The 14,340-nt window shown below is 41.4% G+C and overlaps 1 protein-coding gene across 37 annotated transcripts in view; it reads right to left on the bottom strand.

Annotated features, from left to right (window-relative positions):
• Nucleotides 1-13,967, bottom strand: part of SOX6 (SRY-box transcription factor 6) — a 711,458-nt gene extending 697,491 nt beyond the window's left edge. For 12 of the 37 annotated variants that reach the window (XM_055548511.1, XM_055548510.1, XM_055548505.1 and 9 more), the window contains exon 1: nt 12,007-12,534. The gene's annotated coding sequence lies outside the window, so the exon portion shown is untranslated. Of the gene's footprint in view, nt 1-10,154; nt 10,640-12,006; nt 12,538-12,681; nt 13,124-13,331; nt 13,461-13,499 lie in introns of those variants that run through there. The other 25 variants (XM_055548488.1, XM_055548501.1, XM_055548492.1 and 22 more) reach the window with 9 other exon arrangements.
• Between the last annotated feature and the right edge of the window lie 373 nt (nt 13,968-14,340).

Here is a 14,340-nt window from a genome sequence, read left to right as displayed (position 1 = left end):
AGAGGACTACACTTAAGAAATTTTAAAATAAACTATATCCAATCTCCTGAAATAAACCATAATAGAAAACAATATTTTAAAACAGAATGTATATATTTGTATAACTGAGTCAGTTTGCTGTACAGCAGAAATTGGCACATTATAAATCAACTATACTTCAATAAAAACAAAAAAGGAACCAAACTCAAAGCCACTGCTAGCATCATTTTATATTTTACTTGTAAATTCAAAATTCAGAAGTTGATTAAATGGAAACAAATGTAAAAAAAAAAAAAGAATTTTTAAAATAGGCCAATTTTCCTCCAGTGTGTATTTGGACCTTCAGATTCAAAAATAAAAAATGTGCCTGAGACTCAATTAACTAATATGCTACGTTCCAAGTTTGTTAAACTTTGTTCAGTTGCTGTATTATTTCAGTTTTTATTTTTTTGCTTGAGTTTTTGTTTCTTATTAAAGAACTCAACTGAAAGTCCTAAAGGAAAATGTTCTTTTAAGCATCATAACTAATTTAATATGACTAAATTGTTTTATAGAATTTTCACATTGTTTTTCCTCTTCTTTACTCAGCTTCAGAGCCTTTCTTTTTAATGAAGAGATTTCATCATATTTTCCATGCTGTTATCAACACTTCAAGTCTACAGCATGCCAAAGCAATAGGAAGGAAAACAACAGGTTAAGGCCATTGAAAAGAGGGCCATAACTTCTCCAGCCTATGTGGCCATAAGGCCCTTTTCAGAAAGTGATTATGTTACAAGGTCATATAAACTGCAAAATCTCAATAGGTGTACCTAATTTGGAGACACAAGCTACTAAGTTCCAGGAAACCTCCAAACCAAAAACAGCAAAGAAGGCTTGTAGCTCAGAGAAAAGGCATTCAGAAAATTATTAGAAAATGTGAGACCCCAGATTACAAAACTATAAAGGGTACATTTAGCATCCCTATTTGAAAGTTATCAAGAGTAGAGAGTGGTTGCTCTGCTACTACTATTTCTGGTACTGATACTGGTCCACCATCATCACTGTATAATAATAATTTGTATTTTTTCCCAAAACTTTGAATCACTCTGAGGATTCATTTATTTTTACATTCAGTTCAGTTCAGTTCAGTCACTCAGTCGTGTCCGATTTTGCGACCCCATGAATCGCAGCATGCCAGGCCTCCCTGTCCATCACCATCTCCCGGAGTTCACTCAGACTCACATCCATCGAGTCGGTGATGCCATCCAGCCATCTCATCATCCCTCAATAAAAAAAAATTTATGGAATATGCCAACTTGATAGTTGGAAAACTCAGAAATAACCAGATCTAAAAATTTCCAGGTATTTCCCTTTCTCTAAGATAATGGCCAATTAGAAGAAAAAAAAAATTACAGTGTAAGATACAAGATTTTATTAAGTTATGGTCCAGATCATCAGCTCAAATATTAATAAGCCATTTATTTTCATTTTAATACTTAGTCAACATATTCAAAGGAATCAATAATTTGAAAAACTTCTCTGTACCTTAAAATATACTCACAATATCCCTGACCACAAAACTAAGCTAAGAAAGAGAAGTTAAGAGGTTAAATCAGCACAGGTTAAGCTGCTGGCTTATGGCCACTTCACATTTATGATAGACAAGGCCTTTCTAGAATCACAAAGATACAAACATGAAACATTTTGGTATCAAATGCCTTACAAAATAGTCAATAATACCATCAAATGTTTCCTTCATGTCCAATGCTCTTCAGGATGCTACTTCAAATAGGTTATTCCTAATTAACCTTTATGACACAGCTCAAAGGCCAACTCCTACTAGAAGCTTTCCTTGACATAGGTACTTCTGCTCTTATACATATCTCCATTATAGCAACTAGTACACTGCATAGAATTACATATATTCATAACTCTTCACTAGGATCAATCGTGCATTTTCATCTTTGAAATCATGTAATCAAGTTGTTCTCATCTTTTCACCATCAAGTATCCTTTAATTAATCCTCCTTCATAAAACCGATATTTTGACTTAGCCACTGAAAGCCTCAGGAAGGTTAAAAGACCAAAAATACACAGAGGGTGATTGAAACAGTGTCATCTTTCAAACTTGCCATATTTATTCTATTATAATCAAATTATTCCCTAATTTTTTAAAGACATATAGAATGTCTAATATATATGACGTTATAATGTCTAGACATATATAATGTCTAACATATACAATCTCTATAAAGACATATAAACTGACATTTAATGCTTCTGATCAACATGGTTTGTTCAGCTACATTCAGTATATGGAAATGCAGTACTGGTTTGGCTCTGGAAGTAAGTATGAAGATAAAATAAATGAGCACTGACATTATATAAAAGAGATTGGGGGAAAAAAGAAGGTCAAAAATGCCAACCCTAATTTATGACACACAAGCTTTGTTTATAGTGAATAATATCCTGAAGCAAAGCTCAATTGAAACATTTATTCCTATCAAGTAGGAAGTTAGACAGTATGATTGGTAAGGTTATCTACCCTGTATACCTTTTACTGAATGAGGCAATGAATATGAAAGCACTTTGAAAACTGAGTTGTATAAAACATATGAGAATTAAGGGCCCTTTTCATGCCATGGTTCTAATACTGATTACTTATAACTATTGTCGATTTATCCTAACACAGTTGTCTAGAACTGTTCTAGGCACTTCTATATACATTATCTTCCAACTTAATCTTCCCAACAACCATATCTGATAACTTCTATCAAGAACCCCATTTTAAATATCAGGGGGACTTCCCTGGTGGTCTAGTGATTAAGAATATGCATTCCATTGCCAGGGATACAGGTTCCATCCTTGGTTGAGGAACAAAGATTGCACAAGCCTTGGGGCAACTAAGCCTGCATGTGAAACCAGAGAGCCTGAGCTCCCCAACAAAAGATCCCAAGTGCTGCAACTAAGACCCAACACAGCCAAGGGGGAAAAAAACAAAAAACAAAAAAAAAAAAACAAGAAAAAAAATTTTCTAATTAGGAAATGGAGACCAACAGAGGTTGCATATTTTTTCTAAGGTCACACAACTAGTTTAGGAAATAAGACTTCAAAGAAAAGATTCAAGAAATAAAATTTCAGGTTTAATTTTGATATTTTCACATGTAGGTCTGGCATTCAAATGAATGTGTTCCCATTTTTTCTTAAAATCAAAGCAAAAGAAAGTTGATTAAGATGTATATTTTTGACATACAGAACTTCCAAATGTTAATCACTGAAACACATTAACCAAAGATTATAAAATCTCCTTCTTTGTTGGCTTTGCCAAAAAATAATAAGAAAGTTTCTTAACTGATTAGAATGGAGAAATACACGCTTGGAGTAGGGAGAATGATGACCTTTCAAAATCTCTTCTAGCCCTTAGAATTGGAATATTCTCAAATTCGAGAGCCAGACATCCAAATTCTACATTTAGTCACTACTCTACCCAAAATCTGCAAGACTACTAATGAATAATTCTCTCTAGGAAAGAAAGAAAGGAGCATGCATTACTGTGAATATTTCATATAAAAGGAAAAGCAATCAATAATATAGCTTGCCAAAGATTACACAAAAAGTACACATAAAGCTTAAATTGGAAGCCAGATCTGTATAATTCTAAGTACAATACCACTTCAACAGTAATCGATAACATGTATTAGCTATTGAGCTTAGTGCTTTACATTTATTTACCTCATTTAATCCTCACAATAACCTTATGATGTAGGTATTATTATTACTCTCATTTTAGAGATGAAGAAACATAAGGTGAGAGATTATACCATGCATATACTCGAGGTAGATGGGGTAGTTGAATTCTCCTATATAGAAAGTTCAATGACCATGGATCTAGCTGGAGACTATTCCTGAGAAAATAATAACATCCCTGCCCTTTCTTTCCCAAGAAAGAAAAACAAACTATTCTCTCCCTATTTAGGAGCATTTTTCTCCACTTCTACCAATGACCTGCTTAGCACCATGACAACTGTGCCTAAATTTCTCACCTATCAAATATCAAAAATCTTCAACAGAAGAGAAAGTTCTTAAAAAGTAAAAACTTGTGACTTCAAAAATGCCCTTCAGGTTTCCCTGGTGGTCTAGTGGTTGAGAATCTGCCTTGTAATGCAGGGGACACTGGTTCAATCCCTGGCCCAGGAAAATCCCACATGCTGCAAGGTAGCTAAACCAGTGCACCACAGCTACTGAGCCCATACTCTAGAGTCTTCAGGCCACAACTACTGAACCCATGCGCCACAACTACTAAAGTCCATATCCCTATAGCCTGTGCCCAACAACAAGAGAAGGCACCCCAACCAGAAGCCCACACACTGCAACCAGGGAGTAGCACTCCCACCACAACTAGAAAACAAGCCTGTGCACGGCAACAAAGACCTGACACAGCCAAAACCAAAGAAATGCTTCTTGTTTAAGTTGCAGAACAGAAAATAATATATTTTTTAAATGCCCTTCAGGATATGCAGAACTTAGTAAGTGCTCAGTCATGTTGCCCAATGATCTGTTTGTAAAGTATAAAAGGAACTATTTGCAACCATGCCTCAGAATGAGTCCCATTTGAAATCTATGCTTGTCATTAAAAAATAATCTGTGTAGGGGAGTTTAGGGGAGAATGGATGTATGAACAGTATGTATGTATGCATCCATACAAGGCATATGTATGGCTGAGTCCCTTTGCTGTTCACCTGAAACTCTCAAAACATTGTTAACTGGTTATATACCCCAATACAAAATAGAAAGTTTAAAAAAAAATAATCTGTGTATACATTAATCCCAATCTCCCAATTTATACACTACTAATATATAATATAGATAACAAATAAGGACCTACTGTATAGCACAGGGAACCCTATTCAGTACTCTGAAAAGACTACGTGGGAATAGAGTCTAAAAAAGAGTGGATATATGTACATGTATAATGGATTTACTTTGCTGCACAATAGAAACTAACACAACCTTGTAAATAACTATACTTCAATAAAAATTAATTTTTAAAAATCTGTTGCATTTTTGCTTTTCCACATATTGTGCTTGCGTAGTCGTGGAAAGTAAAGCATCTTTAACTTTCTTTGTCAAATTTTAAAGGACTACTTTTCAAAGAAGCAAAGAAATTGTGCTCAGTGAAGTCAAAAATCACGAATAGCACTAACGTCCATTTTTGCATTTGAATGGATATATCAAAGATAGACAATTCAATTTGTCTCTTTGAGTAGAAACAACAAATTATTGAACAAAGAAAGGATAATAGATCATTTAAAGATTTATCTTGTGAGATTTTCAGAGAAGAAAGAGATCAAGGGAGAACCTGAAATGAGAGAATACAGAATGTTTGCAGACACTAATATGCACATCATATAAAGGATTTTAAATTTACCTTACGTTTATTATGCTTATTTATACATATCATCATTGAAAAGCATCAAATAAATATATTTAAGTAATTTTGATCCAAAATACTTTAAACATAAAAACTCTTAAAGGATTTCACAATATCATATTAGGCTTCTTCAATACACAGTGCTTCAATTGAGAAAAATCTTTTAATAGCTTTATAGACTAGAAGAGCTTAGTAAGTAAAATATACTAGTGAATTCCTTACCACATGCATAGAAGGAGAGCAAATACAGCAATAGAAAATCTAGAAAATTACAGAGCAGAAAATTCAAGTTAATTACCAAAGATTCAAATTTTCTAAAATATACACAACATTGGACTACTAATTGTTAGACTTTTTTTCCCACTATCTTATCCCCAAATAACTACAGGTTACAATGCTAACCTAGTTCTTTATAAATAAATTCAAATGTCTCCCTATAAATGCAGAGATAACTCTTTAGATAAACAAAGATTTCTATAGTTTCAAATAATTGTTTTTCACTTGAAGTAGAATGAAAGAGAATGCCACTATGCATTTGCATGCCTTTAAAAGGTAAAGAAGAACATTTCCGAATTCTTTTAATATTCTGAAAGGGTTTTTCCAATATTATGCACTGTACAATATAGTGGGGATTACTAAACATATTGGCATTATAAAACAGAAATAACTGGGCAGTTGATTTTGTGTAGTTTACTAGTTTACAATAGATAACAGCATCTACAATTAACCTCAGGAAATAATTCACATCTTTACTAAAGATGAAAGTTTTTTTGAGTGAGTAGTAAAACATGAGTGATATATAAGGGGTCTTAGAGGAGCAAGAAGAGATTCTGAATATAAACAAGCCATCATTCTGGTAAAAGGAAATACAAACAAGTAGAATAAAAATAGTTGATGCACAAAAGCCATAATGAGGGGGTAGCTCAAAAAATAACTTCTACTCTGAATGGTTTGGATGAAATACAAATTATCCACAGAAAAGTGTGGACTGGCATAAATGTTTGTACAAAATTATAAGTGTATTTCAAGAAGTATGCACGAGGCAACCGCCTGCATGATGCACAAGGTCCCGGCAATGCTCTGCTTAAGTGCTAGTGCACAGAGTCCAAACCACTGCATTTTAATTACCATGCAGCCTCAGATATATTGCCTTTGATATGGAAATGTTCTTGTTCTCTCATCTTCACATATGGTCTCATGCACAGAAATCTTTATCTGATTCATAAAAAATAAACTAGAATCCAATCTCAACACCTGACCTCAGTGCTTAGAAGTTTTTTACTAAGCATGGTGTCACTATAAAAAGAATGGCTAATATTAGTGTAAAGTTGGATATTTTGAGCAACGATATGAAGGATTTGCAGTTAAGAACTGAATCGATACTGTTTCTCTGAGGTTTTAGGGTTTTGAGGTCCCTTTTTTGAGACTACCACAGATTTGAGGAAAAACAGACCAGCAGCCTTTTCCAGAGGAGAGAATACATAGTAAACGTACATGATATTTCATCTTACAATCTCCACCTACACTCTCAATTGATATCTTTATCCAAATTATGACAGTGGATATTTAAATCTGAAAAGCTCTATTAAGAACCATAACACAAATTTAAAATTATTTCCAGTTTGACTAAAAGTCTAAACAAAACGATTAGCTGAAAAACTTTTACCCTCTTCCACAGAACAAGAAAAATGAAAACACACTTTGTATAAATGTATAATGAGTATATAATGAGAGAATGATTAAAGTTTCTGATATGACTTATCAAAACAATTAGTTTTCAGATCACAGTTGAAGAACCTCAAGCGAAAATGATATGCTATACATTTAAAATGTGCTAACAGTTAATAAAAGCTGCTTTTCATAGACTACACTGGAGTACCAGCTTGTTTTTGTTTTTGTTTTACTTGAGTATGTTGATAGTCAGGGGACAGTCAGTAGAAAATGTGAGGACAGGATAAAGACACAAAATGTTCAATACATTATTTTCATTGTTGGGAAAAAAAATAATAGGGGAGAGTTATATTTCTTAAACAAGAAGCAATCCAAATGCAAAGAGAGTCCATTTTCTGCTCTAAAAAGCAAAACTATTTGTTCATTCTTTTAGCAAGTTTTTATAATAAAATCTGTTCTCATTACATCTCATATACCTTGATAATTCTGAAATAACCTAGATTAACTTTTTTAAAAAACAGTAATATGACCCATCTAACCTCATGACAGCAGATAATACATCCCATCTGCAAATCATCTTGCTGAATGTTATCTGTGTTTTATCATTTCTAGTACCTGTCTGTGCCTGATATGGTACTCTCAGGCACATTAGCTTGATGGAATGTTTCACTTGACTTCAAAAACATCAATTGATATATATGCACCCCTAAACTATATTTAAACAAATAGCTCTTAGAACAACCAAAATTTTAATTGTACTCTACTATACTTATACAGAATGCTGTTTGTAAATAGTGAAAAGGTATATATCAATTATCTCACTAACAAGAGAATACTTTCAAACTTAGAGATTTATAGCCTAACAATACAGAAAAGTATAGATAATATTAAAAGTAAGGGTTAAAGCCAATGTACATTAAACTTTGTAAAAATAAAATTCATTTACTCCAGTATCTAGTATACTAATTCAAAGAGGATTTTTAAAATGTCACTAGTTTCTTCAATATAAGGTAGCTATGTGTAAAAATTTCATCAGTGAGCAATAAACTAATAATTCCTAAAAGAAGTCAAATAGAAACAGCATAAAATCTCAATAATGCCACCAAAACTTATCATTTATGTATTTAAAGCAATATATTGTTAAAGCCTTATAAGAGAAAGATTTGCTAAATAAGTTAACATTTTAAATATGTGCTTTTCCCTTACTAAGAAAAATATCTTTCTACTGCTAATGAAAAAATGTCCAGCAGACAGTATGAATGTCATTTCTTCTAGATATTCAGTTACTGAATCCATTACAGAATCAACTTAAGATATAGATATTGATAGTGCTTTATTAATTTTTTTGCATCTACCTTTCTTTGTAGTATAATGTTGGGCACTGTGCTTACACAGTATACTATTACAGGAGCTTGTATCATGCTCCGTAATAATAAACTTGCAATTTATTTTGCATTTTCAAGAATACATATATACCAAGAGAAAGTTCCTTCTTACTACTTCCAAAATAAAAATTAAGAACAACAATAAATACAATAAACAATATTTAGTTTTGCCACTATAAAAAGAATATGGTGGGAGAACCGAGGAAAAAGGAGGTGGCAGTGATACAAGAAAAGCAACAGAAGATACTAGTTTGCCAGAGGAATTAATGACCTAGCACTTGTCTAGATCCTGGTCACTTACTGCCCTTGGTCATAAGCTAGATCTAATATGTGTAGTGCACACTTACTTGCTTTCAGAGTCTAAAGGATTTTGTGTTTTTTTGGTTAGTGTTTGTTGTTCTTTTTTAGAATGGGACACTCTCTCTTGATTTAAGAGGTTTTCAAAAATGCAGGAGAAAGAAATTTACATGCCATTTGGCCTACTGCCCATGCACTTACATATGTGTATTCAGGAAGATACACTCAAATATACATGGATAATATATTTATGGTCTGGTACAGTAAAAAAAAAATCAGTCATAACTTTTTCCCTGCTGTAATAAAATAAAGTATTTCATTGATTCAATCAAAAGCAAATGCAACTAAATAACCCACGTCCCCACCATCTAGAAGAAAAGCGCACCCTTGCTGCCATAGACAAACTAACTCTATCCCACTGAATTAGTGGAAGGTTTAAGATGTTTGCTTGTTTGTTTTCAAGTAAAGAGAATCTTCTAGTAGGTATCAGGAATATCTGAGTGGCTTAGAAACAAGGGAAGAAGGGAGAGTGATGAAAGTGTCTAATGCTGAGTGTTGAATTCCATGGTTTTTGCACAGGGTGATAGGGGGAAGCTCATGTTCATGACTGCAGACATCTGGTCTCTTCCAGAGAGTGCAGACTAAAGTTGACCTGAAGCTGGGGTCTAGAAACCTAGGCAGGAAGCTCAAGCACCAATCTGGGTACAAACAGAACAGGGCACTGCTCCTAAAAACCCCAGGCTGAACAAGAGTGAGACAGGGAGAGAGCAGATATTTACAGGTTCGCCCGCACAGTGAACACTAGCAGCCCCAAGTGGCTAGGCCTGGAGCGGGGGAAAAGAGAAACTGCAATCAGAGGCATACAGCAATTTGCTGAGACCTCTGGGGCGGGTGCGGGAGGAAGCACAGAACAGGTGAACAATCCAACTAGAAACTGAAGCCCCTAACCAAGCCAGGATACAACGCCAAGTCTGCGCTAGTCCTACTGGGATACTGCAGACTGAAGGGCACTAGCAGCCCTCCCCCATGGGCGGAGTGTGTAGAGTAGGTGTAGTGCCAGATTTACTCTGCATCCCCTTTCCTCGTTCAGCACTCACCCTGCCGCTTGTCGGGTTTGCCTATCTAACCAGAAGTCTGCCCTCAGCCGAAAACTAGAGAAGAAACAAGAAGTGGAAAGAGAGAGAGAGAGAGAAAGACAAGACTACACTGTCACAGTCTTTTCTAGTGCCAGGGCCTCCCGAAGGCTGTCCTGGTTGGTTCGGCCCTCCCACGGGAATCCTGTAGCCTGGAACGGTGCTGAGTGGACCAGCTCCGCCAAGCCCGTGCCTATGGGCCTCCGGGACGAGGTGCTGAGTGCGCAGGCTAATTATACATGTGGCATTTGGGCAGCCGACTGTCCAGTGACACCTTACCTTATGAGGAAACGTCAACCTCAGCAACTGTTCAAAACAAAATGCCATCGCAGGATCAGCTTCGCCGGCTCTTGGCCGGTTCGGGATTGCTTTTCCCACAGATTTTCTCACTTAGCGCAAGAATGTGGCCTGCGGAGGCCAGTCGTAAGCTGGGCGGACCGGGGGAGAGGGAGGGGGGACAGGCGGGGCGGTCCTTGCCAGGTGTCCATCCTGTCCCCCCTCGCCATGGATCAACTCTCGGACCCGACCACTTGACCTTTTTATTCACCAAACTCACCTCCTAGAAATAGACTGGGCGGGGCTGTGTCTGTTCTCCTCGGGACCCGGGGAGAAACCTAGGCATGTGACTATACAGGGCAGAAGGGAGGAGACCCTAGGGAGGCAGGGAGAGGGGGCACTTTCACATCCCGACTCCACTGGGTTGTCGGCTGGGCCGCCCGGCCAGAGCCAAAAATCCAGCCAGCCGCAAGAGTGCGCGCCGGGGTCAAGCGCCCCGGACACGGACGTCATCCCAGTGCCCCATTGAGTGTGATGGGAGGTCCGGAGCCCAGCCCAGTTTGCCGCAGCAACGGCTTTGGGCCATCTCGAGACCGAAACTTCAAGTTCAGCCCTCCGAAGAGGTCACACACAGAGAAGCAGCCGGGGACAACCCATCTCGCTAACAGCCCATCCCCGCCAGCCAAGTCGAAGACTTATTTTTGGTCCCCCAATAGGGGCAACATTCAATATCTGGCAGTTCATACAAACGTTTTCAAACTTGGTCAGCCTGAGAGCTTTAAAAAAAAAAAAAAAGCCAGCCTCAAAACACTCCAGCAACAACCACCTTTTATCTGTTCCAAACACACCAATTCTCTTTTTATCTTAAAACTGCGCGGAGCGCCCGGGAAATAGCCCAGGAAACGGAGCTAATCTGTCCTCCGCAGCCCCGCTCTGGGCGCCCGAGCAACCCCGGCAACCTTTGCACAAGCCTCTTCCCTTTTCTGCCCGGCCCTTTAAGGAAAAGAAAGCAGCTCCCTCTGGGAGCGGTCAGGCTCGGGCTGGGCCCCGGGCGGGTGGCAGCACCGCCCCCGGGCCTGGGCCGAGCCCCAGAGCGGCGGATCTCTGCGGATCTGCGGAGTGGGCAGCGGGCGGCGGGGCCCGGGCAGGGCGCCGAGAAGGACGGAGGGCGCTGGCGGGGCTCAGGGACGCGAGGAGGGGAAGAAACGCGCGGGCGACTGTGCTCCTGCAGCGAAGACTCCGAGGCCGACTCGGCTCTGGGAAGGGCTGGGCGGCCCCGTCACACGCGCCCCCGCCGGCCCGGCACCACCGCCAGAGCGTCCGAGAGAAAAGAGGGCCACGGATTAGCGCTTGGGTTTCGGATTGTCTCGGAATTCGATTTGCTTATTCCTAAAAAGATCATTCAAAGTCACGTCCAAAAATGAAGGATGAGGGAAGAAGGGAGAGAGCGCAGGGAACTGGAAGCAACTCGCACGGGGTCCCGGAAAAGTTGCGGCGGAGTGGCGTTGGGGTGAGGGTGGGAGGAGGGAGCGAGCTGCTTTTCTAGCGACCCGGGTTTTCTTTGAGCTCCTCCGCGTAAACTTCACGCGGGCAGACAGCGCGGAGGAGATCCTAGACTCTCGCCCACCCTCGGCCATCGTCAACCCCACAAATAGCCAAAGTTTCCAAACCAAAATGGGGGTGGGGTTGGGGTAGCGTTTAGGAAGCCCAGAAACCCGGCAGGTCCTCCCGACCTCCCGCACCCGGAGCCTGGGTAATACTGAAGCGCTCCGGGAAACTGCGACATCGCAGTCAGTCACACGGCGAATCACCCCAACACTTTTCAAGAAAACAAAATATTCGCTGGGAAACTTACTTTGCATTTAGTCTCTATTCTTTAGGGGGATGCGGTTTAGGTCGGCTCGTGAGGGAAGCTCGTTTTGTCCAGGTTGGATATTGTCTACTTATGGATCAGCCCTTGGGTGAGGGTTTATTTTAATTTATGGCTTATGCATTCTTTTAAGGTCGATTTACATGACCTCCGGCTACAACTAAGACAGCCGAGGAAGGCACTCCAGTCGTCAGTCGGCCAAACCCACAATTAAAACAGCCCTCCCCCTAGTCTTGGTGTGACTAGGACTCTCCCGGAGTAGGCTGGCTGCCTGCTTTTCTTTTTTTCTCTCTTCTTTCTTCGCTTCTATTCTTTCCTTCTTAATTTCTTTATGCCTTGCTTTTTTAGTATCACAAAATAAGATGTGATATCAGTTTGAAAGTTTCGGTATAACTTTCTTCAAACCCAAGCCTGCAGCGATAACGAGAGATACAGCGCTCACAAAGCCCTCAGGATGCTGCCCTCTTGTGGGCACAAAGGGCCTTTCCACCCAGCGGTCCCATCTGAACCCTCACACAGCACAAACATATGCTTACACACACACACACACACACACACACACACACACACAGGGGGAGAGAGAGAGAGAGAACACTACACACGCAAGCACACGAGCTTCCTCCATCACACACTTGGAGCAAACTTCAATGAAATACCTACCTCAAACTTCATGAAGACTTAAAAATTCATTCTCTAAGCCACCTGATTCTTTTTCATAACATTCCCAGTTATATAGATTAGAGGATCTATACGGGGAGGCGGAGGAGGAGGAATAAGGTGGGCCGAAAGGGCGAACAGATTTCCGGACGAATACTTAGGATGGCGATAACAGCTTTCTGTTGTCAAAGGTTGCGTTGTCTGTCTCTCTCTCCTGCCCTTTTTGCCTTAGTGTCCCACGCACAGTTATCTACAGCTACAACATGTGTTTTCTCCGAGTGGATTTTGGGGATAGGGGGGTGGCAAGAAAACCAGAAGCCCGCCACGCAGATCTGTCACCGCCTCCGGAACAAGGCACAACTCTCCGAGAGGGGGACGCATCCTAGGGATACGCGCGTCCACCAGCGAGCGGCAGACGCTCGGGCCCCTTTCTCAGCCTCTACTCTTCCCCCCACCCCCACCCCCCACTTCTGCGTCTGCCCCACTGAACGCCCTCCTCCCGCTCCTCCTCCCCACCTCCCCTCCCCAGCCAAGTACGGAAACCCGCCGGGGCTGGGCAGCCGTGGCTCCCGGCAACCCGCGCCCTCGCGGGGCTCCGCGCATTCAGTTCTTGTCCGACCCCAATCCCTCAGTCCCAGCTCAGTGAAACTAACCCTGAAGCTGCCCGGAAGGGCAAGAGCGGAAGGCGCTGGGGACCGGCGGCCGGGCCCGGGGTTCCTGCCCCTGCCCTCTCCTGCTCCCCAACAGGTAGCTCACAAACGGGCCGCGCGCTCTCGCTCTGCCTCCCTCGCTCTCTAGAACGCTCGCTCCGTCCCGGTTACCTGGGCGGGCTCCAGGATGGTACCGCACGGGAGGGCTCCTTGTGCGCTGCGCCGCGGGAGTAAATGGCATTAAAGAAAAAAGGGAAAGATACAAATAAAAAAAAAAAATTAAGGAAGGGGAGTCGTTGCTGGGTCAATTAGCTCAGCCCGGGGAGCAAGAGAGCAGAGCCCCCCAGCGCCGCGGCCGGCTAAGCCCGTTAACTCAAGTCTGCGGGGGTGTCCCGCCCCGAGCGGGGGAACGCTGACCCGCAGAAGTTTGCCGCCGGGGTGCCGGGAGGTGCGCGCAGAGCGGGGTGACTAGGGGCTTCCCCCTTGAAACAAGTGAAGGCGATGGTTAGTGCTGTCAATCTTGGCAATCAGTGTGAGCGGCCATGTCGTAAGTATTCAAAGCATTTCCCGTCGTGCAACATCAGAAAGTGAGTGGCCAGGGCATTGATCTGAGCGAGGGAGAGGAGGCAGGGCTCCCCTCCCAGACAACACAGGCAAGATGAGACAAGAGGCGAGGGAGGCAGCGAGCCAGGCAGGGAAGCTGGGAGGGAGGGGGAGGGCCGGGGAAAGAAGAAGGAGGGGAGAGCGGAGGCAAAGGAGAGAGAGCCGGAGAGAGAGAGGGCAGAGACCGGCGAGAGCGGAGGTTGGAACTGGAGAACGCGCCTGAGAAGAAAGAGTGAAGCGACTAGTAGGAGAGAATTGGAAGGCGACAAAGAAGAGGGAGAGTTGAGGTCAGAGGGAATAGTGACAAGTATTAGGTGGAGAGAAAACGGCTGAGGAGTAAAGGACCCCAGCAGTCCTGTTAGGGCTGGAGTTGTTGGAAGGAGGAGTCTAGATGAAGGCAAACTGAAGA

This window comes from Bubalus kerabau, chromosome 15 (assembly GCF_029407905.1).
Source record: "Bubalus kerabau isolate K-KA32 ecotype Philippines breed swamp buffalo chromosome 15, PCC_UOA_SB_1v2, whole genome shotgun sequence".
Classification (NCBI taxonomy): Eukaryota; Metazoa; Chordata; class Mammalia; order Artiodactyla; family Bovidae; genus Bubalus; species Bubalus kerabau.
This window is presented reverse-complemented; position numbering and strand designations above follow the sequence as displayed.